The sequence below is a fragment of the Lepisma saccharinum genome, chromosome 27 (assembly GCF_977018435.1).
Source record: "Lepisma saccharinum chromosome 27, izLepSacc3.1, whole genome shotgun sequence".
NCBI lineage: Eukaryota > Metazoa > Arthropoda > Insecta > Zygentoma > Lepismatidae > Lepisma > Lepisma saccharinum.
The window spans coordinates 44122909-44148177 of NC_139255.1; the positions used below are offsets into that span (position 1 = coordinate 44122909).

At 40.1% G+C, this 25269-nt stretch overlaps 1 protein-coding gene across 1 annotated transcript in view; it reads right to left on the minus strand.

Moving 5' to 3' along the window:
- The window catches only part of sona (sol narae metalloprotease), a 330966-nt gene extending 305943 nt beyond the window's left edge, over window positions 1-25023 (minus strand). The window contains exon 1 of the mRNA XM_083113324.1: window positions 24370-25023. The gene's annotated coding sequence lies outside the window, so the exon portion shown is untranslated. The remainder of the gene's footprint in view (window positions 1-24369) is intronic.
- Between the last annotated feature and the right edge of the window lie 246 nt (window positions 25024-25269).

Here is a 25269-nt window from a genome sequence, read left to right on the forward strand (position 1 = left end):
TGCTAACCACTCTGCCACGGCGGCCGGAATCGTGTCATATCTGAAGGTGAAACAGGTCACTTACCTAACATTCAAATATGCATTATCTGTCTTTAATTTCCAATACAAACCTTATGTTTAGAGTGTATGACCTTTTTTGCACGCACATCTTCCACAGATAAACTTCATTCTCCCTTGTGAATTCGCACATTTCCTTCGAAAACAGTCTTTACATTTTCTTGCCACTGTAACCAATCAACCAGTTTCACAGGAACAGGGTCGTTGTCCAGAGCATTCTTTGACATTCGCTACGAGACTCGACGGCAAGCGGCCTGGCATCAGCGTTTGTCTTTCCCGATGAACGGGTCCGCGACAGTCGCACGCTACAGTCTGTTTTTTTTTCGATCTCCCTGCCTTCGCTCTCTTTCCCTTTCTGTTGACGTTGCAGACTGACGCCAGTATAATCCTCCCTCGGAAGATATGTGTTGTGTCGTGCCCGTGTGTTAAAGATTGTGGCTTAATATGGCACCACAAAAGTTTACATTACAACAAAGGATTTATCTTGTCGAGTGTTACTTCGGAAAGAGGAATTGTGGAGAAGTGCGACGAAGTTTTGCAACGAAATTTCCTGGTGTTCACGGTGCACATAGGACCACTATATTAAACCTCGTAAAAAAGTTTAGAGTAACAGGATCAGTTCTGAATAAAAAATAAAGTATACAAAGACAATCCGCACACCATCCGTGAGTTAAATGAGAGTATTGTACGAGAAATCGGGAGAATTACAGTAGACGAACTTGAACGTGTAAATGTCAATTTACTTCGGAGATTCCAAGAATGTGTTACAGCAGAGGGACATCATTTTCAACACCTTCTGTAGTCAAGGTTAATACACAATATGAAAACTGTAATTTTAATAGCCGACTCTACCGACTGTTGCGGACCCGTTCACCGGGAAAGACAAGCTCTGATGCCGGGTCTGATGAGGAGAGCGTGCGGTGGACTCGACAAATTCGAACGCAACTTTTCTCACATCACTGGTCGAGTCAAAAACCACACGAACATAATTTTAGTAACTGCGATACCAGTTCATCCTTATGCTTTACGGTGAAAGTAGCTTACTCCCTTTTTTCTCAGAGATTTTTTCCTGGCCACTCTGTATTTTTCTTTAGAGATACGAATAAGGAACGCCAAATAGTTCTGCGGCATGTCATTGGTTCCTACGTTCTCCAAATGCCTTAATCGCTTTCTGCATGTCCTCATTCCACGAGGTTAACGATTTCTTTGCATATTTCCCCATCTATAGGAGACCAATTAATTTAGAAGCCTCTTTCAGACCTTATTCGCCAGATTTTCGTGACCCCATTCGCCTAAAAGTGCAACATATTTTTGTTCATCAGTTGGATACACTGAATCAACGACGAAGATGGCGGCAAATCTTATAATCTCTTCTACGACAACTAAATATCATGTTATGCACAAATGGTCTTTAAAACATCGCATCTAGTGCAGTACAACACTAATAAATACGCATAGCCATTTTTAAAACACAGCTTTATTCGTCTACTTGCATTTAACACGAGTATTATCTGTAGTTTTTGGCAGCTCCGAATACACTTGGTAGCTTCTACGTTCAACAGATACTACAAGTTCCAAACTTTACTGCCAGATCGAAACATTTCCTTCAGTTCGTTTGGTTTTGTCTAGGGAGAGAAAAATTCAAAAGTGACCCTATTTACCCTGTGACCCGATTCACCCTAAGTTACCCCACTTGTTGGGCATTTGCCGCACAATCGAGGGTTATTGCACGGATTTGCAAGAAGGGAAGAATGGATTGGGCTTTGAACTGACAGCGTCTAAGTAGATTCACACACACTACTTACTACTTACGTTAATATGCATGAAATATTAATCAGTACCTAACGTTATTTCTTTTGTTATTCAATACATATACAACTTTTATTTCTTTAAAATTAATTCATAATCATTATCTAACATTATGTACAGGGTGTCTATAAAGTCACTTAACATTTCTGCATGAACAGGATTTATGGTACAAAATACAATATGTACTGAAACATATATCACAGTAGGACACAAAATCGGTATAACTCAATGTGACCACCCCTCAAGTCTAGGCACAGATGCCAACAATCTACGACAGCCCGAAACACCTTCTCCAACATATCTGGTGTAATCTCAGCAACTGCGGCCGTAATGCGTTGTTTCAACTGGGCTATGCTGTGAATCCTCGCCCCGTACACCTTAGACTTGATAAACCCTCAAATGAAAAAGTCTAATGGGGTCAGATCGAGGGGTGGGGGAAACTCCTCGTTGCGAGACACGACCAATCCATCTACCGGTGAAAACTTCGTTTAGGTGATCACGAACGATTATGGCAAGATGGGGTGGTGCCCCATCCTGTTGGTGCATAGTAAGAAGCTTGGTGTGCCCCAGTCCACCGTGCTATGAGCCACGGTTGGTAGATGCTGGGATTATGGATACTGAGTCGCGTGGTCGATGCGGTGGGGCTACGTGTGATCGCGTCCTGTACACTTTGTACAATTTGTGGTGTTATGGCTGGCCTACCAGGACGTTCTTCAACCTCAACACTACCTATTCACTTGAATTTGTTGATCAGGTTCTTAATAGCCAGCCTGGTGGGGCCTGGTTTTCTGAATTTCCGAGTGAAGTCCGTCCGCACCTGTTCATAAATCATTCCACGAAGACGAGCACAAACAACGGCTATTCTCTCTTCTATAGAGTACATTTTATCAGATCACTTGGAGAAAGGATTTGTTATTAGTTTATTGAAATTTTAAGTGACTTTATAGACACACTGTATAATAAATTCAAATTGTAATAGAAGAAACTTTCGCGTTCCGTTTTCAAAAAATTAACAGTCTGTTAAATTTAACTGCAGAATATTGTAAACCTTACCTTTACTAACACGGTAAAAGAACTTGATCCAGTAATAATTATGAATAGAAAATAAGTTAATATAAATATTGTAAATAGTATTATTCAATTTAGTGGAATATTATTTTTTTAGGGGTTGTGAGCATTAAAAAGGGAAGGATTGATTATGAACCATGAATAACATCCACTAGCACCCCTTGGCCCCGAAAAAAGCAAATTTTTAATTCTAACACTGGTTTAAACGGCCCGCTAACATTTATACGAGGACCGTTCATTAATGCCAAGAAAGAAGTTTTGGCCAAAGAATAGCGCATCGAAGCCATTGGTTTCAAGCTTCATTTCTTGCATCCTCGGCAGAAGGAGGCGACGTTCAGGCAAGAAGCATGCAAATGAGGAGACCAGCATAACATGTATGTAGCACAGGTCGTGGCGTGCAATTGTGGAGAATAATGATGAGAAAGCGTTCTATGGAAGAACTCAGCTCCCCGCTGTGCTTTCACTGCTCTTCTGCAGCTACCAAACGACTCCAACCAACTTGTGTTCTCCTCTGTTCTCAGCTGAATTAAATGCTTACTGCTTTCTTGCATTCTTTCATCAACACCCATCTATCCTCCGCATATGTGCAGGGTCGGATTTGAAGTGTTGTTGCACCTACGCTAGGTAAAAATGTAGCATCTCACACTATTTTCTGTTAACGTAGCTATTGGCTCCCTCGTACAGTCTACAATTGGTGCCGAACTGTAACAACTTAGAGTAAAATGTACAATATTGTACCTTAAAATGTAACAGTCTTCCCGTTATTTTGCTCACAAAGAGGCTAATCGGGACTGGACCTAAAATTTACAGTGGGATCCGAACCACTATGTGCCTCTAAAGGGTGTCGAAACCGGAACCCCTTGATTACAAGGTGACAATGTTACCAGTACGACATTGGGGAGGATAATTTTATGCAGTCCAACCCCAACCCATCCACTCTGCCTCCCTCTCTGGTACCCCTTATGAAAATATTATTGCATCCCTACTGGGTGTAGCATAAATAGAGAAAATATTGTGAACCTAGAGCTAACGCTTACACTCAGAAAACTAAATGCATCATATCGATTGATGCACCAGAATGCATCGATTGATACACTAAAGTGTGTTTTATGGCTTCTTCAGAGAATCAGATTCACATTTGATGCATTTGGGTGCATTTTTGTATGTCGTGAAAGAAATACCAACGTGCATCATTTGATTCAAGTTAGGATTCAGTCGAGATGCACTTCAATGCGTCAGTTGATGAGTTTTCATGCACCTTGATGCGTTTTGATGCACCAGAATGCATCTTTTTTGATGATGCACTTAAAACGTTTCGTCTGAACTACATAAACTCTGTAGCTCAGACCAAACGTTTAAGTGCATCATCCAAAAAGATGCAGGAAGGTGCATCAAGGAACATCAACTGATTCATTGAAGAGCATCTCGACTGAAAGGAATCCTAACTTGAATCAAATGATGCACTTTGATGTTTCTTTCACGACATACAAAAATGCACCCAACTGCATCAAATGTGAATCTGATTCTCTGAAGAAGCCATAAAACACACTTTAGTGCATCAATTGATGCATTCTGGTGCATTAAATCGATATGATGCATTTAGTTCTCTGTGTGTAGCTCAGTGGTTAGAACTGTCGCATTTGATGCGAGTGGTTCGGCTTCGATCCCGGTGGGAGGCCTTAGAAAGATCGCTTCGCGGGCTTGCAGCAGACGACAATATGGGGGTGTGTTTGCGAGAACAAATCAGGTCCGCGAATGAGCGAGCCCGGTTGACACAGCTAGCTAGCTGCACCCTTCTGGAAGGGTGAGTGACCTCTGCCTCTTGCTACCTCGGCCTGTTTGTTCGGCTGAGGAGCAGACGACACGAGAGTATCGGCAATAGTGTGCGAGCGGCGTCTGCTGTTAGCCCGCGAAACGCTCTTTCTAAGGCCTCCTGCAGTATAAAATCAACGGTTGACCTAGCATCGTGAGGACTGCTGCCTCGATAGCTAGAAAAGACAGCTGTGAGGGAACTCGATGCGCTGATCAAGCACAGTCAAATGAAGAGGCAGACTCTGCTTCTGAAAGGGCTGTAGCCACTTCCAAAGCGCGCTACAACGCAAGAGACCCCGGGTTCGAATCCAGGCCTGGGCATGGGTGTTCTTTGTGAGTGTTCCTTCATCAATGTCATCATCATCATCACTCATCATCATCGTCTAAATCAGGGGTGTTGTAAGGGATGATCCTTTACGTAGACGCCTAAAAGTCAACCTCCTCCCACGTAGTATATCCTTGACTGCATTTTGCAGAATAGCGAGACTCGGGCGTTTGGACTCACAGCAGTATAATCCTCTGTGCGGTTCGCGTTGTGTCCTGTCCATATGTGTTTGTGATTGTCCTCTCGTCCATTTCATCATATCAGTATTCATCCTAAACTTTGAGATTTGCCAAAAGTGACAGAGAGAAGCAAAATCAAGCAATCAAAGGGTTGTTGTAGTATTGCCTCAGCATCCGAAAGCGCGCAGCAACGCTAGAACCTGAAACTAGGAAGCTGAATTTAACCCACATAAACCAGATGGTCTCTTTTCTTTTTCAGCCCGATCTGTAATATATTCCGAAACGCCACGTAACATGTTTGCAAATCACCAATCCAACACTCCAAGGCGGCGACCATTGAGTTGCAGATTTGCCCTATATACGCCGACCTGATCACTTCCAGGAGTAATACGAGACGTGCTTGTTTGGAGGGAAGTACAGTGCAAGAGTATTGAATGCGAATTGGCTACAGAAGACTTTACGATTTTCTCCACGGAGAGCGCAAGAAGCAATAAAACGTTCCTTGTGTTGGAGAAAGTTTTTCTGGATGCTATTTTGAAAATGAGACACAAATCGCACATCTAAAAGTGTCCTTGGATCGATCCTGTGGAACGCATGTATTTAGGATGTATTTAGGGGGGGGTCCAGGGGTCCAAATCAGCTACAGCCGGATTCCCCCCCCCCTCACTTCACCGGTTTTATCAGTGGTATCTGAGAAGCCGTTGACAAGCTGTCACAATGCGCACAAAAAAATGAGGCGATGTTGTCAGATGTAAAATTTTCTCAAGGCGTTCTCACTTCTATTGTGTTTGTTTGTGTGTATCATAGGCGCCGACTCCATGGGGCTTGGGGGGGCTCGAGCCCCCCAGTGTTAACGATGTGACGGCAGAGCCCCCAAATAATTTTGCTTAAGAGGATCTAATGTATTATTTTGCATCTCTTGTAAAGTTTACTCTGTATTGTTCCACATGAACTTAACTTTAAATACACATTTGAAATGTTCTAGCCCATCAACTTTGGGGAGGCTATGACCGGAGACAGCAAAACACATGACTTATTACTATATACTAAGTATATAATTATGAGTATTGTTAACATTTTTACTAAAATGAGTTTCAAAATAACGAGTTGATATGACAATTATACCAGTATGTTGTTTAGTGAATTCTGAACAATTTGAGATCGTATACACGACTTTCAGGCAATATTGATATGTACGATGAGACCTCCGGATCAAAGCGAGTTGAGTCGACCACCCAACACGCTCGGCTACCGAGGCCGGCATAAAACTGTTAGGTTGGGCTCTTAATGTAAATACATACTTTTCAATGAAAATGTTAATTGTTTTCTAAAAAACAAATGACCAGACACAAAAGACATAAAAAGACTTTGAAACATTTTCTAAACGTTTTTCATGTTACATTTCTTTTGCATGAGGAATATAATAGCTGCTTAAAAACTGCTATACGAAGACGTAATTTTTATTTTTAAAAAGGGAGGGAGTGAGTCATTCATTCATTTATTTCAGTGATCAGAGCCCCCCCCCCCAATATTTTTTACAAGTCGGAGCTGCTGGTGTGGACTCACACGTGTTTTTCCTGGAAGGGTAGCATTAGATAGGCATAGAGGATGAACCTGATTGGTGGACTAGAATGTAATGGTCGGTGTATATATACACCGAAGGTCACGAGGTTTGATTGACAGAAGTGTTTGTTGTGCAGTCATTAACCTAACCTAACTTTTGAGTTTGAGTAAATTGGTATGAAAATTGTATCTTGAATATCTATTTAATCCTTAAGAGATTTACCATTTTATTTCTAATTTCTCTCTCTCTTCTTGTCTAAAGGAAAAAAAAAACAGTTTTGCGCACAGAATTTAAAGCTATCAAAGTGGCAGCGTTGGATCACAATCTGTGCGCAAAACAGGTCAGTGAGATTTGTGCGCAATTCTGGATCTAAAGTGTGCGCAATTCGGTTGCGGCGTCCAAATCAACCGGAAAACTTACCAAGTGCTAAAATTAGTGATTAATTTGGTTTATTTTACTTCGCTTTTCTGCCACTTTTAGCTAATAGTGAAGATAGGGATGAGTGATTAATAGACACTCACAAACACCCATTCTCAGACCGGGATTCGAACCCCGGACGTCTGACGTCGTGGCGCGATGTTCAATGCCACGTGATGGGGATGAATGGTGATATCATGAGATGGATGAAGAGACAACTACAAACACATTTCAACAACACAATGATGGTCCCTCATTAGTCTGCAAAAAGCGGTCCAGGGTGTACTGCGTGGATGAGAGGTTGTCATTTGGGTGTCTTCAGAAAAGGGTACCCCTTACAGCCCCAGGAAGAGTATCAAAAATACAGGAATGCCCCATACCCCACAAGTTACAGTCAACTTTTGTCGTATATTTATTTCTCTTCTAAGATAAGAAAGTAGGACATGAGGAAACAAACATGAGAGACAAAAAAAGATGCTGTAGATACTTAGAAAGAATGGAAAACAAAAAACTAGCCAAAGAAAAATAACAAAGATAAGTGCATATAGAAAACCACTGTTAAGATAGAAGGATGGAATAGACATAGATTAATAGGAAGAATCTTGTAGAATAGAGAATAGCACAAGGAGGAATTGTGGAGGGTGACGGGGGATTTCCCCCACACCGACAATCTTGGCCTCAAAAATCCCCCCACCAAAAATTTCCGGGGGGAGAGTTTTTGTTGTAACAAACAAAAGATAAGCAATTACTTTTAATTTCAAATATACTTTACTAAGAATAATATCAAGAACACACACAAAGTAGTGTAGTTGTGAGTACTGAATTCATTCTCTCTCAAGAGATCATTAACAAATCTACATCAATACACACAGATTCCAATAACACGTTAACATGCATAAACTGCAAAATGATGCACTATTTAATGTGTCAAAATACACATAGAAATGTATAAGTGGGTATTTTTATCAGATGAACTTCCGTGTGATGCACTAAAATGCATTAATTAGGAAGATCAGGCAAGATCATTTCGAAGATAACAAAATTACACATTAAGCTGTGTCAACTGATGCATTAAAATTTAAAGTTCGTTATCTTCTAAATGATCTTGCTTGATCTTCCAAATTGATGCATTTTAGTGCATCACAAGGAACTTCATCTGATAAAATACCCTCTTATACATTTCTATGTGTATTTTGACACATTGAATGGTGCATCATTTGCAGTTTATGCATGTTAACGTGTTATTGAAATCAAAATATATGTGTCAATTGACACGTTTTGGAATCTGTGTGACGCACAATAAAATTAAAACAAGAATATAATCTAATTGATTTATATTAACATAAAGCACAAACTAAACAAAAACCTACACATGATAAAACCACTTTAACCATTTCCTAATTTATTATCATCTTTAACCAGTTAGTAAAGGAATTAGTTAACTGCTTTGCAATATCTGATATGTATAAAAGTAATAAATTAATTTCCTTCATGGAATTAATAATATTAGTAATAAAGGTAAAGGTAAAGTGTTCCCCTGTGCTTAGCACCACGCCATGAAGGCGTATAGGGGGTGTGGGGGTAACGCCCCACACTTTCTTGATCCGGTCGTGAGTGGGGGTGATGTGATCAGCATCACGCCCCTGACCGCCTTTACCCCCCAGGGTTTCCCCCAGGTACCCATGTTATTCGACGCTGGGTAGGCGCCGGGGCCGCTTCCACCGTTAGAAAAGTTCCCGGATTTGAACCGGCCGGGGATCGAACCCGGGACCTTGAGCATGGTAGTCAGACGCGTTACCGACTGAGCCACCGCGGCCACTTATATTATTATAGTATTAATGTGTATTTTGACACATTGAATGGTGCATCACAATAATATTAGTAATAATGATGATAATAATAATATATCTTAATTGAGTAATTTATTTTTACTTTTCATAACACTACAAATGTGTATATCGTATAATTTACACATATGTTTGTGGGGGAGGGTGAGTTTGTAGATAAAGAACTTTCTCCCACCCAAGGTTTCATTGATTTCGAACCCTCTTGTGGAGAGATAGAGTTAGACCAAATAATCAGATCCGACCGAAACTGAGCATAGTAATTGCATCCATGCACATAAGCACCAGGGGGCAGGTTAGTGTGACGTGTGATTTTTCACAGTGCTATCAGCACCACCTCCCATACTCTCCACAGAGTCGTGATTCTTCTTGTACTTCAAAGTGAGCATGCTGATAAATCGAACACGGGCACAAGGCAAGGTGTTTTTTTTCGACACCTTCAATGGCGTGACAAGCACCAAGCAACTCTCCCATACAGCCAATCATGAATATGCACACACGTACACACACAGCGAGAGAGCGCTGGAAGAAAGTTGTTTGTTTTTATTTGCGCGGAGGAAAGTGACAGTGGGTGTCAGGTTGCAGACCGCTAAAGCTAAAAGGGAAAAGGCAGCTTCGAGCATGCACTGTTGGGAAAAAAATGTATTCTCGCACAAGCATGTCATCGCTAATTGTCGACTAAGTGAATGATGACAGACTAACGTTCCTTTTTCCGATTTGCATTTTGCTTTTACTCTTTTGTTACACTGGTGATGGAAACTAATGGCATTTAAAGTCTACAGCAGATTCAACCTCTGGGAACTTAACTCAAGTAAACTGAGCCATGACCTCTATACGAGAACTCCTCAGACTGTTGAAGGGTATATTGTATAATGCACCTAAGTGTGAATTTACTGATTAGAAGATCTGTTCTGATTGTGCCATTTATTATCTTGTATAAAAATTTCATGTCAGCTAGATCACGATGAAAGGATGAAGAGTGAATATTCAGAGCAGCCATGGTGTCTGATTTGGATACATGTCGAAAGGAAGGTATTCTATGGCGAAAAATTGCAAGAAAGAAACTGAGAACAGAATCTATTCTGGTGAGATTGGTTTTTGAGGCCATTGCCCAAATTGGGGAACAGTATTCAAGGATGGGCGAGATGAAAGATTTAAAGAATAAAGCAAGAGATGATGGGTTTTGAATTTCGATAAATCTGTATAGAAGCATGATACAGGGCTGGGGCCCATCCCTCCCAAAGCATATGACGCACTCCCCCCAAAAAGGCAGAAGATTCCTCCCCCCCCTTATGCCCAATTATTTCCTCAATTTTTTTTTTTGGTCAGCCAAAATTTGCGGAACAATATAATTCAGATATATTTAAGCAATGTATATTGTAAGTTTTGACATTGATTGAAATAACATTTTACATAAATGATAATAACTTCTGACGTTGAAAAGTTGTTGCAGAAAACTTCTTGATAATTTCCTAATTTTGCACCACTTTTGAAATTGTTAGCGTGCTGAACCTTATTCTTAAAAGTTTGCTTCATTAACCTTGTATTACTGCGAACAGCACGTCTCACCCACCTTTCCAAACCGATCCTAAAGGCATAAAGAGGTGGTGTTTTATTTCAATCCCATCCCCTCGATCACCACAGGCAGGCAGAACAACTGAACATAATAACCATAACTAAAAATCAATAACAAGTCAATCAAACGAAACGATCTCCCAATTTTTGTGTGAAGATATATAGAATTGGTAGCTAAACTATAAAATTTTTCCCCCAAAAAAACTTCCATGACGTAAGCGCGTGGCTGATACAGGGTGACGCATATATCCCAATTTCCAGGAGAAAGGAAACACGGAAGAATAGAAAAATTAAACTATGGATTTGAAACACGATTTGAAAAACCTCAAGTTTAGAAAGATGAGTGGTTGTTGTTGATTGATTAATTTGGTTTATTTCACTTCCCTTTCCTGCCACTTTGGCTAATCGCAAAAGTATTAGTGATGATATGAAATTGATGAAGACACACTCATAAACACCCACGCCAAGGCAGGGATTCGAACCCGGGACCCCTGGCGTCGTAGCGCGATGTGCTAACCAATCCGTTCGATGGTCGGAGAGGGGTGTAGAGATGGAGCCACGGTGTGGAAGATGCAAAAGATCATACAGGGCCACCATGGGCGTCAGGGGGGGGGGGGGTCGAACGGGTGGACCCCCCCCCCGGAAATCACCATTGTTCATTTAAAGATACAAGAATGTCGAGAGTTTGTTACTCTTATTGTTAAGAACTAAAAAAAGTTAATTTAGTTAGTAATCAAAGAGAAGAATCTAGTTAAAAATGCATTGGATGGAAAACATTGAGTGAAAAATACAGCAACAAGGTTACATTCTACCATTTCATCCAAAGAACAAATGTTTCTACAGTTTCCACAATTCTAATAATTACAGTTGTAGGTGAGAGGTCACACAACACACTTTATGAAAAAAATAATACCCGTAACATTTAAAGCCTATTCTTGAACGAGACGTGCAAAAGTTAATATCAAAATGCATTTCAGATACTAACTGCATAAAATGCAAAAGAAATAATGGAAAATAGTCGTTCTGGTATTCACTCGTTTGGTGTATCGAGTCTCCCCATTTATATAATTATTATTATTATTATAATTTCGAACAAAATTTATTTTTGTTAGTTTATAATATTTATTATTGTATAATAACATTTATAACCGTGGTAATAATACTTTTATGTTTTTACTGTTCAACTTTTGCCCGACCCCCCCCCCCCTACAAAAATTGAATCAGCAGATTTAAGAAGGGAATAAGTCCAAAAAGTAAATTTGTGGGAAATCAAGAAAAACTATAAGTGGGAGAGTGTGCGTCCAAGAACAACAAAATTCGTACTGGAACGTGAGAACCCTGTGTAGGTATAGACGAGTACTTACGTGAAAAACAATGTACATGTAACCAGAACTTGTTTAAAATGTAAAAAACTTGGTGGATTTATTTACTTCTTAAAACGTATAAAGTGTTTGCTGGGAAACAAACGGAAAAAAGTGTACAATGGAAAAGAAAATATATTATCGTGTAGTTTACAACACGAAAGTGCACAATGGAATGAATAATACAAAATAATGATAAAATTTTGGAAATTTGAAGGCAAGTCAAACAACAAACAGTCATTCATCCACCGACTGATCTCCAAGGTGGTGAGAAGTTGTGGGACAAATTACCATGACGTGGTAGAAAGGTTTTTTTTCTCGTCTGAATGTAGGAGATGATTTTCCAAACATCATTCACTTTTTTCTTCGTTGATTGGTAATGTGGCATTGTGATGGGTCTAGGATTAATTTTCTCCTTACACCTTACGTTGATTTCAGGGTTCTATATCTTTCTCTATGGAAGGCTTTTTATATATTTCTTCACACTCACGTGTAGAGCGACGCTTTCCAATGATGTCGAGTACAAAAGGTCATTTTGCCATTTTTTGGTCTTTATTTCCTTCTTAACCTTTAGTCGGCCAATGGTCCACCAGTGGACCATCGAAAATATAGGCATAGTCCGTCGATGCTCCACTGTGGTGGACCATCGTGCTGATTAAAAAATGCATGTGCTTTTAGGACCTTCATACTTGTATGTGAGGTTGTAAACGCTGACAGATGTTGAGATAAAACTTTGAAATGTCATGTGGAAGAATACCCACCAACCCAGGACACCACTCCCTCCGACTCCAAAGTTACGTATGGAAGCTGGCGCGAATGTTAAATCTGTACACTTATTCGACAAAAATTGTTATAACTCGTAGACTATTTGACCAATCTACTTCGGGTAACTTTTGTTTTGCAGCTAGAATATCAGGGCATGCAACCGTGCAGGGATCAAAGCGCCAGAGCCAATAGGATGGGTTGGGTGGGACGTGGCCCCCAACTTTCAATGAAAAAAATCATAAAAATGGGGAGTTTGTCCCCTCTTCCCCCGCTATTTTTAAAAGAGGAGGCAAACTTAAGCCTTATTTTCAAAGAATGGTCCTTCTCAACCGAATGAAAGTCATTTCATGTTCCTGGGTGCATTACATTATCGAATATGTGAAAAAAACTCCCCATTTTTATAATTTTTTTCCATTGAAAGTTGCTGACCGCGGCCCACCCAACCACTCTTATTGGCTTTGGCGTTTAAATTTCTGCACGGTTGCATGCCCTAATGTTCTAGCTGCAAAACAAAAGTTACCCGAAGTAGATTGCTCAAATAGTCTCCGAGATATAACGTTTTTCTGAAATAAGTGTAAAATTTAAAAATCGAGCGCCAAGGCGGCGGCCAGAGAGAGGTTACTTTCGAAAACACGCTCGGCGGTCTAAAGGTTAAACCTGAGGATTCAATTTCTGGCGACGAAAATGAGGACCACAGAAAAACAACGTTCCTTACTCTATTACGTTACGTCATTTCTCTATGACGAGACATGTGCATCTAACCAAGTGGGGACCACTTTATTCAAAATTATCAAAATTCATTAGTAGTCAGACTTCATTCTCTTCTTGTTATTAACTTGTTTAGTTGTAATTGTTTAATTTTCCAAATATCTTTTCAGCTTTTAGCATATTCAAACAAGTAAATCTAGTAGTGGTAAAATATTGTTTGGTTTTTGGAGTTACGTCGAACACTTCTGGATACTAACTCTACGAACATGGAAGTATTTGAAGATTCGCTTGGTTGTCGAATAAGGAACCGTACAGAAATATTACCTCATCTTATTCTAGCTGATTACGCGGCGTTGCCCGGGTATTTATTTATCTCAATCTTCTATTAGACAGGATAATAATGAATTCTAACTATAGTGTAAAATTTAACTAATTTTAAATGTGATCGTGAATGTCACCAATTAGCTTAGCGACTCCGAAAACTATGGATTCGACACTAATCTAGGTCATTTGTGGCATTTTATTTTTCACCCTCTCTCACCCCCCATGCCGATAGGCGATGAACTTGGAGTTGAACCGCATTGGGAGTGCCACGAGAACTATGGATTCGATTCGCAACACAGCCTGAATGTTAGACAACCCGAGAAACACTATCGTTGTGCGGATTGCATAGAGCCACGGGTGTCTGTTTGTGCGGAATTTAATATCGGTGGTTCTCGATTATTTTACATGTCACCCCTTCCCACCCCACCACTAGAGGTGCCAGGGGTGTCTTACCCCCACAGTATTTCTTTCCAGATTGTAAGTCATATGTGTACCAAGTTTGGTTGAAATTGATCCAGGCGTTAGAGAGTTATGCCGGATCAAACAAATACGTATACACACCCACACATACACATACATCCATTTTTTTTATATATATATAAATAAAGTAAGAAATATATATGTAACGCATTTATGGGGAAAGGGGCTATGAGAATGGCGAAATGTCCTAGAACAAAAGAAGAAGTTATGATTGCCATCACTAGTAAATGCATTGTTAAAATGTTGTATAAATCACTACTGTATATCTTGCTTGTCCACACGCACCGGTACAACTCTCATGTAATCTCGGAATGGGAGGTCGACCTCCGTGGCGGAATGGTTACGACATCAGGGGTCCCGGATTCGAATCCCGACCTGGGCATGAGTGTCTCTTCAACGACATTATCATCCTTATCTCGCGATTAGTCAAAAGTTACAGAAAAGCGACGTTAAATAACAAAAAATCAATCAACATCAAATCGGAGTGTGTGGTGGGGCGTAAATAAATATATCACAACCCGAAGCGAAATAGCAAAGACACAGGTACCAAGAGCAATTCGTTGAAACGCTCGAGGAGAGGACTTCGGGAAGGTACAGCGACCTTGGTTGAGAACCGTTGTTATCGAAAGTGAACACTCGGGTGTGACCAAGACGCGAACGAAAGTGCAGGTGACACACTTGGTGAAATTGCGTTTACACAAGAAAGCACGTGGTAGGCAACAGAGCGCATATAACAACGTACGGGGTAGTGAAGGAGAGAAAAGGATACTGTTTTTCACACAATCACCACTGGTTCACACAGATAGATAAAATACTTGATCGTACACGCATCATTTTGCCATGTGTATGAAGTTATATAGAGGTGCGGAGGTATTGCTCCGAGCATTCTCGACCATGTAGGTGGTTTCCAGCGCATACACACTACCACCTGCACCACTGGGACTCCAAGGTGGTACTGCCGATAAACTTTTCAATTTAGAATACGGGTTTATTGTAAGGATGGGTTGATTTAGTGAATTTAATGTCACATTTATGCCACTTTTGGGTAATCGTGACGATGGGAATGAATGGTGGCTAACTCCTCGTTATCCTACCGGCTACGCAAGGGGTTCCGGGATCGATACCCGGTGGAGGCACATAATTGTTCGGATTCCACTTTAAACTGTAGGTCCAGCCCCGATTAGCCGTACTGTGCATAAACTGGACTTTAAAAGCAAATTCAAGCAGGACTTGGTTCGTCTAAGTGGTCTCAACAGTACCTGAAATTTGATGCAACGTCAAAAAGTCTTTCATTTCCACGGTGAGGATGAGAAAGCTATCCACGATGTGGAACACAGTTTCCAGGAAACTGGAAATATAAGGATTACCCAAGTGTTGAGCGCACGGGAGAATAACCCCACGTGAGTTACGGGGAGGAAACATGCGTAATCCTTCTCCCGCCTCTGCACGAGTTGCGAGAGAGAGATAGGAAGTAAATGGCATTAAGTGGTTTTCGACACGCAATCAATTTGCTCTTCGGCTAATTGGCCAGCAGGTCGCTTGGAGGGCTCTCACGTTTGGATTCCTTGGGCGCAGTTTGTCATATGAGTTGTTCCGGAGATTGAAATGCTATATTTGTGTTAGCTAAATCAAAGTAAGTGAACATTGCGTAGAAGTGCACTGATGCCATAGCAACCTGAAGCGAATTCCTCACTTCAAGTAAAAGTGCGTCGCTGATATCAAAACAACCTGACCAATTTGAAACTTCAAGTAAAATTACGTCATTGACGTCAAGAAAACAAGAATCCAATACCTGACTTCAAGAAGTACGTAATTGATGTCAAGAAAACATGAATCGAATTTTTTACTTCAAGTAAAAGTGCGTCATTGATGACAAAACAACCTGAACAAATTTGTGACTTCAAGTAAAATTGCGTCGTTGATGTCAAAACAACCTGAACAAATATGAAACATCAAGTAAGATTGCGTCATTGATGTCAAAACAACCTGAACAAATATGTGACTTCAAGTAAAATTGCGTCATTGATGTCAAAACAACCTGAACAAATTTGTGACTTCAAGTAAAAGTGCGTCATTGATGTCAAAACAACCTTACAAATATGTGACTTCAAGTAAAAGTACGTCGCCAATGTCAAGAAAACACGAATCGAATTTGTGACTTCCATGAAGTAAAAGTGCGTCATTAATGTCAAAATGAACTGAACCGATTTCGTGACTTCAAGTACAAGTGCGTCATCGGTACCAAAATAATCCGAACCATGTATGCATTTGTTAACGTGCAACGAATCAGGAGATTCTACGTTCGAACTCCGGGCAAGGAAATGACAGGAATAAGGAAATCACGCACAGGCGGGAACTCGAAACGGGAACCTTCCGTGACTAGATTGTGAGTCGACCGCTGAACGCACTAGGTCACTGAGGCACCTCAGTATGTAAACACAATAATGAATAAGACCGTTGGGAAATAGACAAGACCTGTTGTGGTGTATGTTACAGCAGAATATTTCAAATGAGACAATAAACAACCAATAAGCAACCTTCAAACCATGTGTAAACAAACGCCTTTCCAATTACGCAAACGGCTGTTGCATCACTTCCCAAGCCTAGTAAATAAAAACTGCTCATTTAACTTAGAGAGCAATTATCTAATGCACCATAAACGTTACACCAAATTGCTCTTTCCGGAGCAGTTTTTTGCGGGCTCCTTGGTCAGTGTGCTTTGTTTTCTTAATACAATCCTTTACCTCCATTTTGTGGCTTCAACATTGCCCGAGTCACGAGTTACGTAACGCTATGTTAACATATGCGTTAGCCATAAAAGGGACGTTCCGTAACTGTGTTGCATACGGTGTAAGGTTTGCCTCTCTGTAATGGTTCTATATCCAATAGGGTGTTACTTGATTATGCCTTCATTCAACTTGTTCTGATATGAATGGCACACTTTTATTGGGTGCTTCAAACTCAGCCGATGACGCAGATTTATTTGACGTTAGAAGTTCACTTCATGTTGCTTTGACATCAATGATGCACTCTTATTGGGTATTTCAAACTCGCTTGAGGTTGTATTGACATCTATGATGCACTTTTACTTGAAGTCACATATTTGTTCAGGTTGTTTTGACATCAATGACGCACTTCTACTAGAAGTCACATATTTATTCAGGTTGTTTTGACATCAATGACGCACTTTTACTAGAAGTCACATATTTGTTCAGGTTGTTTTGACATCAATGACGCACTTTTACTTGAAGTCACATATTTGTTCAGGTTGTTTTGACATCAATGACGCAAATTTCACCTCACGTCATTTTGGCATCAGCGACACACTTTTATTGAATATTTCTAATTCACTTCATCACGTTGTTATGTGTCAAGTTATTTTGACATTAGTGACTCACTTATGTCACTTCTTTTCTGGTTGTTCTGACATCAAATTGCGTACTTCTTTGAAAATTTACTTGAGGTTGTTTTGACATCAGTGACCACTAAGGTTACAAATTCCAGCCAGGTTATCCCGACATCAGTGACGCACTTAATAACACAAATCCGCTTGAGGTGTGGTGTGAAAGGCCACAAGATCAAGGTACCTAAATTCGATTCCCGGAGAAGGTTGGTTTTCAAAGTCGTGTATTCCACTGCAAATCCTGAGATCGAGGTATACTTGGTTTGTATGGAAATAAGGTGAGTTCTAAACAAAAAATTGCTTTTGACGTCAACGACGCATTCCTGTTGGAATGGTACAAATTTCTTTCAATTTATCGACTTCTATTTACAAGTTATCTGCGGTTGTTTTTACATAAGTGACGCATTTTTACTTGAAAATACAAGTTAGCTTTGGGTGTAAGTGACTTTTTCTAAAGACACGCAACAGTAAACTTCCCTTTCATGTACCACATCATGGTGGGCTAACGAGTTAGGCATGAGTGGTAAAAATGCCACGTATATGATGGCACTTCCTTCCCAGTATGGGTAATAATCTGAATACTTTACTTATTAGCTGGAAACTCTAAAGAATTGTTACCATACATCTTGGCATGATATATAATGTCCATGACGCTTCTAGTATTTGATGTTAGAACGTTCCTTGATGTTGGACGTCGCAAAGTACATTATACTGTATTAAGAACAAAAATTTCGACCTTAGATCGCCAACTCCGCGAATCGAGTTGGACCTACAGTTTAAAATGGAATCCAAACCACTATGTGCCTCAACCGGGTATCGAACCCGGGACCCCTTGATTACAAGACGACTACGCTACGACTGCGCCATTGTGTAGACCTATAAACTGAATTAAATTTATCTGAAAATAGCAATAAGAATAATGAATTGTTAACAATAACAAAATAATAATGTAATTATAGTAGATACTATCACAATTTAGCTGAATTGAACAGTTTCACATGTTAAACAACATTTTCCTTTATCTGTGGGTTGGCATCTCTAGCGAAGATGCGTTCTGATCTCCGCCTCATTACGTCATGGTTCTGTACAAGCACAGAATCAGCTAGGCATTATCATCAGCCCGTTACATGTCTCTAGTACCACAATGGTAACCGTTGGGAGCAGGAGGCGGCTAGCACCTCGTGTTACCCGCCTGTTCGACAGCTCGAGTCTCCGACGAAGAAAGTCGCCAACGCGCAGACTGGTCATGCGAGGAGAAAGTTGTTTGGAAAAGTTTTTATTCTCCCGCCGTAGAAAGAGAAACAACGCCGCTAGAGTGGCAAAAATTAACCTTTTGTTGCCAGCATTGAAGTAAAATTGGCATTCGCGAATTGCGAATGCTTCAACGAATGCTGTGACTGGGGTTACCAGCTCCTGGAGCGTCGGGAGATTGAACCCCTGGAAATTCGCATCGTTCATTCGAAGTTATAAAAAGTTTTGTCAGAATTGTAGCTTATTATTTCTATTGTTAATAACAAACAAAGTTCAGTTAGTTAATATTTGAACAGAATATACAAAGTAAGAACTAAAGTTTAAAAAAGTAGATGGAAAAATGTTAACTCCAATAAATATTGAAATGAATTGTATTTGTAGTCAATTTGGATTTATTATAGTGTGCAGTGCAGATTACACTAACCGGGTTATGCTCTCATATAATCCAGAGAATAAATGGTTCTATAGTTTTCCAAGTTCCAAAATATACAGTTTGATGTGAATGGTCAAACATAATGACTAATATTTTCCCTAACGTTTATAACTGTTTCTTATGTAAAATTTAACAAAATATAGTGACTAATTATCGGTACACGACTTTAAACTTTAAAGCAAGTAATGAAAATAGTTGTTCTGGATAGTTGCTTGTCGGGTGGATCGAGAAGACAAATCTCCCCAAGATTATAACAATAATTAAGTAAACATTTCGTACAAACATGGTTCATTTTTATTAGTTGATAGTAGTACTTAGTAATATATAATAACCATAACAATTATATTACTGTTATTATTCCTACATTCTAAATAATATGCAGCTGAGTTGCACACTAATTGATATTTCACAACACCCTATCGAGTGTTATAGACCTACATACTTGATGTAGTTTGACAGCAAAGGGTGTAACAAGACACCAAAGATGGTACTAAATTTTCTGGGGACGCACATGTTATGAACCCAAAATGTTTTCGACTGACACAAAATGAAGATTTCAGTAAGCTTGGGCAAAAGATACGTGTATAAGGATTCCAAAGATTCATTATAGAGATGAGGTTCTAATTTCAATTATGAAGTTACGTTCAAGGTGGTAAGAAGTACGATTGGGCATATGCATGGATGTCATCAGGAGTTTTTGCAGGGCTGTGCCGAGCACTTGAGTAATCAACTACTGTATGAAGGTTCTGGGTTCGAGGCCCGAGTGTTTCATCATCAATTCCATATAAATAGCATTACGATGATCGCAATTGGCCAAAAGTGACAGAAAAGTGACGTAAACAAAATTCAAAACAAAAACAAAGATTGGCATCCTCCTATGGATCGCACAGCCTAAGAAATCCAAGTAGCCATAGCAACAAAAGTTAATTTTCTTCACTGTAAAAATGTTTACTGAAGAAATCACGGCCAGAGACCATCAATTTCCGTTACCAAAAAATTACCGTACAAAATAAAATTAATGGGCATTTCATAGTTATCCTAAGAAATGTAATTTAATGATTCAGTGTTTAAAAATACATTCATGCTGATTTTATTCTGATATTCTATATTGGTAATGTCGCTGTGGTAGTTTTAAGTCGAGTTTTGACGAAAGAAAAGGGTACGAAATTATTGAAGACAGTAGCGCCAGGAAGAGGAATGTAGCTAACGCTAAGCGCGGATGGATATAGACGGGAAATATGTTTAGAATGCCTTAATCCCTAAAATCCGAGACTATGAATCTTGTAATCCCGGGACGGCAGGAAGGAAGTGTGATCCCAAGATTACTTCATCCTATGCGAAAGTGACGTGACCAGCACCACGCTCCGGCCGAGCCTTTACCCTCTTTGTTAGAGGCTGGGTAAACTCCAGAGCCCGCTCCAGGCAGGGACATTACTGGAATATTTCCCCACAGGAATCATACCCGGGGTCTAGCGCGTGGCAGTCAGACGCCACACTGACTGTGCAACCGCGGTCCCATCAAAGAAACAAATCAATCGAGAAAATAACCAATGTTTGCTGCAAAATGAGACAACAGAAGTGAAAATTGGGAATTTGGGAAAGCCAGGAGAGGGACAGACAGTGCACGCTCGAGACAAATACTTGTATGTATAGTTTGTAATGTCATAACAATAGTAATAACAATTATGATTGTGTTAATAATTACATGTGGCACGAATGGGAGAGGAAAGAGGAGTTTACAGGATTGTTATTGGGAAACCTGATGGTAAGAGACCTGTAGGAAGACCAAGACGAAGATGGAAGGACAACGTTGAGATAGACCTAAAGGAAATCGATAGGGATGGAATAGAGTATATAGATCTTGCTCAAAATAGGGATAGATGGAAGGCCTGTGTTGCTGCAGCCATGAACCTTCGGGTTTAAGAAGGCTAGAGAGTTAGTTAGTTTAGTTAGTTAATAATAAAGATGATAGTTTCGTGCTCACACTCTGAACCCCTTGGGATTTTAGCTGGAATGGTCTGACATGGTGACAATGAGACAGCTTGGGGGAGGAATTCTTTGCTAAAATTTTTATATCTGGGGGATACCATTACCCTTCAATTCGAGCACTGACAAGGGTGGGAATTAACGGAGAAGAAAAGGGAGTCGCCATCGTGTAGGCAAGAGTAGGCTCTAGGCGCCCCCGTTCCTTTACGCCTAAAATAATCAACATGTGGAAATTTTCAATCTTACACTGTTGTTTCTCCAGTCAACGTTTTACACTGTACGGGGGGATACATTTGAATACCGATAATTAAAGGGTTGTGGTTTTAAATTATTTTAAACCTTCCTTCTAGTTTTTATTATTATTAACAATTACTACTATTATTCCTGTGTACGAATACTAGATCCAGAAATGCATCCCCTCCTAGATAAAATTTTAATTGGCACACGTATAAACACTGGTGAAAGTAGTGACTTTTATTCTCAGTTTGTCAACACTTACAAATGCACGCTCACTTTTTAAAAGGGTTTCTTTCTTGTTATGCATTTACCGTTATGTAGATGCCCCGTAAGGAATGCGTATGCAAAGGACGTTCTGCACCGTCATTGTTCCACGTCAGGTACTTTCACGCACTTGCACTTCTGATATTTACAGAGACAAAATTAGAACCGTCTGCTCGCATTCTTCTTGGTACCGTATTGGTAAAAACATGCAAGCATCGGGTGTGAATTCTGATTTGTTGCTATTTTGTGCATCAAAATCTGATCTGGGCTTTTTGGTAGGATCTGGCAACCCTTTAACCACCAGTACTGTCAAAGGTTCTAAAGAAATAACGGTCAAAAACCGTCAATTTTCGCTGCCATCTCAACTACCGTAAGAAAAGAAGAACCAATATTAATGGTCATTACATAATGCATTATATAATTATCTAATAAATGTAACTTTAGTAACTCAGTGTTTAAAAATTCACTTATAGTGTACTCAACTGCAATTTTTAATCATTATACATGATAAAATATTCCAATTTTTTTAAAAAAACGATTCCGTACAGTTTTATTTTAAATTATAGGCTGTTAAATTTTAACGGTAGAGTATTGTAAATTTACGGGAAGTTCTAACAGTGTTCGAACATATCTTTACCTTTCCCAACATGTCCACTTGTAACACATCTACGATATTAGATGTCAAAAATTTGTCGACAATGAAGATATTGATGTCTACGTATTGTTGTTGCAAAGACAATTGATCGTACCGAATATAAAGAAGAAAAAACGAATTCAAATTTCAAAATCATTTTATACAACAAGAAATTAATAACAATTTATAAATAACTGGATACCAATTACCATTTACCACTCATTCCTCATATTAACATTGCCGGACCCTGTGGCCGAGTGGTTAGCACATCGCGGCGCTGCGACGCCAAGGATCCCGGGTTCGAATTCCGATCGGGATTGGTTGTTTGTGAATGTCCATTCATCAATTTCATCATTTCATTACTCATCCCCATCTTCGCAAATTAGCGAAGAGGCACAAAACGCGAAGTAAAATAAACTAAACCAATCATATTAACATTGGTGTAGAATTGCTCATTGTCGATATGTCGAATAAGAAGCGACTCACAAGTGGCAAAGGCAGTTCTGGTTCTAATACAGCTATCACTTGTTCCTTTTCTTGGCCAATGGAATCAGAGTGGAGTGGATAATATTCAGGGCTTTGGTGATGTAAAAAGTTTTCATTTATTTCGTCATGCCAAAAAGAAAGTGTTCTTATTGTAGTGATTATTCTAAACAAAGGTCCTCTTAAAGGACGCCAAGAGTTCACTCAAATATTAATATATTTCGTCAAAATGTTAAAAATTCGGCATTACCAATGCTTTAAACTGCAATTGACTGTGTAATGTTTAAAAATGTTATAAAATAAATTTAACTATATCCATGTCTATATGTCCCGTTTTTTTCATTTTAGAAATCTGGTAACTCTAGATTAGATGAATGCTGATGATTGATTGAATTGTTGATTTAAGTTTGCTTTATGCACAGAGAGGCTAATCGGGACTGGACCTACAGTTTAAAGTGGTGATGAGATGGATGGCGGATGAAGGGACAATCACAGACACAGCACACAAAACAAGTGCCATAGAAGATTATACTGGCTATGGGTTCAAACGCCAGAGCCTCATTAGTCTGCAATGTGTACTACTAGGAAGTGAAGTTGACATATGGATGTCTTCGGGAAGGGTCTCCCCTACACCCCGAGCTGGAAATGAGTAGGCCCCGGAGTGATGGTATCCCCCTACTAGCAAAATGCATGTGAAGCGTCCCCCTCACCAGTTGTGTCGTTAGTATCACATTATCATCCCACCAAATAGCCCTAAGGTTCAAGTAAAGATCCCTCCACCTAACAATTTCCACTTCGAGTGCTAAGTTAAGTTGCAGATCAATGAAACTCATTTGGTGCATCAATTGGACCAGCTAAATGTGTAATTTTGGTTTCTTTGAAATCATCGTGTCTGATCGTCTCACTTTATTGCATCACATGGATCAGCAGCTGATAAAAACGAACTTTGATGCATTTCTGTATATTTTGATGCATTAAAAGTGCGTCGTTAGCAGTGTATGAACTTTAATGTGTTACTCGAGTCAACTTTGCGCAGAAGCAAAGTAAGTACATCAATCTACTCCAGTGTACGCCTACGATGTTATCCACCAAAGACTATTAGCATGTATATACCCTTCAGATCCAAACAACAAGAAACATAATGGAGAATCGAGAGAAAAAAAACAGGCAACACCATTACTGTATTTGGGCAGAAAACATACTGGAATCATCGATATAATTAACCACAGCCGGAATCATCCCAGGAAGTAAAAATTACTCAAAAAACTGGACATTTTCCCATTGTCCTGCAGACCCAGGACGTGCTATAAATTATAATCGACCTTTGACATCGTTCAAGGATACCCTTGTGGTAACATCCCGCCTCCCACAATCTCTACATATCACTCACCTTAAATCGTCGCCTTGTGCATATCCTACAAGACAACCCGCTGAAGATTGGTGACGACACAATGTTTTGTGTTTTCCTTCTCTACCGGCGGTACTTGCAAATGAGCCTATGACGTAACTTCCTCAAGGACTTCTGGTACTGTTAAAACGGAGTTCTTGACACGGAGGTCCTTGCTATCTTCTCCTCTTCATGCTTGACAGGGTGTCTTCCACTTGTGTATCCCGATATGTCGCTCACTGGAGGAACACAACGCGAGAGAATTGTCGATTAAAGCTCCACAAGAGTGTTTCCACGATAGCCACTGCACAAGGGTTTTCTATCACGAAAGAACTGCGATAATCCTCACTGAAAGCACTAGGTGTCGATCACTTTCCCTTGGTACTATGGGAGTAATCCTCAAAGCCTGTTGGCTTTCCAATAACTCGTTCACCAAAAAATTAGGTTCAGGCACTCACACACTCGCACGCACATTCATACGCACTCTCTCTCACACACACACGCACGAGAATCCTTTGAACGTACGAGTACCGTTGCAGATCTCCCCAAAGATGATTGCACTGTCACACAGGGTGGCAAATCCTTCAAATGTTCTTGTACATAAAAATTTTGGCACCTTATCACGAGGAGCTGCTCCCAACCGTGCCGATGGGAGCCCACGGTGTAACTGAGAGTGCCCCAGTGCCTTAGTGTGTGTGTGCGTGGAGAAAGAGAGGGAGAGAGAGAGAGAACACTCTGGGAAACCAGCTTCGAGGTAGTCAACGACAGCTTCGCTGACTGACCTACATTAGTTCTTGCAGTCGCCTAAGTGGGGCAGTGAATGAGCTCATCCAACAAGAGTCTGCTGGTGAAACCTGAAGCTCCTTTCTCCACAGTTGGACGTGGCTGAACCTCTTGCAATGA